Here is a 2,587-nt window from a genome sequence, read left to right as displayed (position 1 = left end):
AAAGATGTAAAAATGTTCCAAATATTTTTTTATAAATAAATTAAACGTATGAATCTTTACAATTTTTATTTTTATTTTTTTATAATAACAAATGTATTTTGAGAATTTTGATAAGATTTAACGAAAAATTATAACAAAAAGAGGATAATTGAAAGAAATTGAATTTTCGATACCCTTAATTGAGATTTTTTGAACTTCAAAAGTATTTTCAAAACACGTAAATGTTCAGAAAGGTTTTGTGAAGTCTCCTTTAGTATTTTTTTTATGTAACAATTCACATTTAATTTATTTATTTTTTAAAAATAAAAAATAAAATGTTAAGAAATAAACATTTAAAAATGCTAAATAACATTAATCTTTTCATTAAAAGCTCGGCAACTTCTTGGCAACATTCCCAAGCTTTAATTGGACCAAGGCCTAAAAAAATCTACCTTTACAACTTTAAAAAAAAATGACCACTTTTTGTTTGTTTTTGTTTTTGTTTTTATTTTTTTATTTTTTAATGTTTTATTTTTAACTCTATAAGCCAGTTGCCTGCGAACGGGTCCTCAATGTCCACACGAGTTGTTGAAAAACAACAAATTCAAAGTCCAACTTTATCTGGTCGGTCCACACAACTTTATCCTTAAAGGCGAAAGGAAGAAGATTCGTGGGAATTGCATGCAAAAATCTATTGCTTTACACTAAGAAACTTGACTGATGGGATGGGATGAGATTGCACGTAAATCTATATATCAACATGATTTTTTAAGGATCTTCTAGACTTATATATATATATATATAGAACGTAACCAAAAAAAAAAAAGTAGTATATATATATATATATATATATATGTGTGTGTGTGTGTGTGATGAGCTGGGCTCATGCAATGAATCTGGATGCATTTGACTGTGCATTAAAGCTGGGTGAGCAGTAAGATTCTTCATCAGGAATGCAGACTTGTTTTAAACCACGTGATTAATTATATCCAGTACCCAAGGAAAGAAGAGAGACTAGAAGATGATGATAACAGTAATTTTCATTGACGCCTTGAGGAACATATTTGCATGGGAGTTGGGACCATATAGATGGGCCATGGAGGCTAAATAATTTGCTTGACTGGTCATACTTGCCAGTTTTTTATTTTTGGCTGGAGCCATCTTTGACCTGCTCTATCAATTACTAGCTAATATATTTTTTTATTCTTTATGAAATATAAAGATTCTAGTATTGCTCTATTGAATTTTTATTGTGAAGAACATTATGCAATCTGTCCACTGCCATGATGTTTCAATTATATTTGTGTGAATGCCAATAAAAGAAACAACTATAAACTCTATAGGTATGAATTCCTGTTAATCAATTATGTTTAGGCTTTTAGAACAGTTTTCTTTTATGTATTTATTTTAAATTAGAAAAATATTTTAACAAACTAAAATATAAATGGCTAATGAGCAAAGTTTTGAAAAGAGACTAAAAGTCTCATTTATAACATATATGACTGTTAATTACCTTCTATATATCGTGGCTTGCCTTTAACTATTTTCTTTCGGTTCCTACACCACAACCCATCTTTTTTTGAGTGATTCCATCTTCACGTCTACTTACATTAAATCCAGATTAAGTATATACTCAAACTAACACTAAATTTGCAATATTTTACCCAAACTAAAAATTGTATCAATGTTTTCTTCAAATTACCAAAAATTTACAATATTTTCCAAATGACAAAAATACCCTTCAAAAAGGCATAGGTACCCAGAGCTCCTTTCGGGTAGGAGAGACGACAATTCTTTACTTAGGGTAGAAGAACACCACAGTACTCCACTCAGGTAGAAGACCACGAAGACATATGTCTAATTCATTCTTTGATTCTCATTAATAACCAAATGGTCTTTAAATAGAAATACGAATAGATAAAGCTTAAAGTGATAACACCTAAAGTTCTAATATTCAAATTCAAATAAACTCTAATTCTAATAACCTAATCTTAATATTAAATAAACTAATATTAATTTAAATAATCTAATCCTAATGAATTAGAATTGTATTCCAATTCAATTACTATTATCCTATCTAATCATAACCTTATCCGGCACTATCATGAAACTTCAAAGTTTTGTAATGACTTGTTTCTATTAACCATTCATTTGTATTAGATCTCAAGATTTGCTTATGTTTGGTTTTCCAACGACTTTGTGGAGCTTTGTATTGTTCACCTTTTGGTTCTGAAGTCGAGCAGAACTAGGATTGTTCTGACAACGTATAATAGCAGCAGAAACTAAGAATTGAAGAACGAAAAGGAAATTTAGGAAAAAGATAAAATAACAAATAAGAAAAAGAAAGTCCCTAAGTACTCAAAATAAGCAAACAAAGAAATAACTCTGAAAGACTTAAATTTAATTGATAATATAAACTGAATTCAAAAACAACAAAGACTAGGGCCTAAAACAAAAAAGAATAACTATGCTAGTCCACATAGAATGAATAAATACAACAATCTCCTACTTGAACAGCATAAGTCATTCAACCCCAAAACAAATACAAATAAGAATCCCAAAATCGTAAACCATTTTGAAAAGAACATGTTTTCAGTCATTCTTGATG

The sequence above is a fragment of the Corylus avellana genome, chromosome ca3 (assembly GCF_901000735.1).
Source record: "Corylus avellana chromosome ca3, CavTom2PMs-1.0".
NCBI classification, from domain to species: domain Eukaryota; kingdom Viridiplantae; phylum Streptophyta; class Magnoliopsida; order Fagales; family Betulaceae; genus Corylus; species Corylus avellana.
This window is presented reverse-complemented; position numbering follows the sequence as displayed.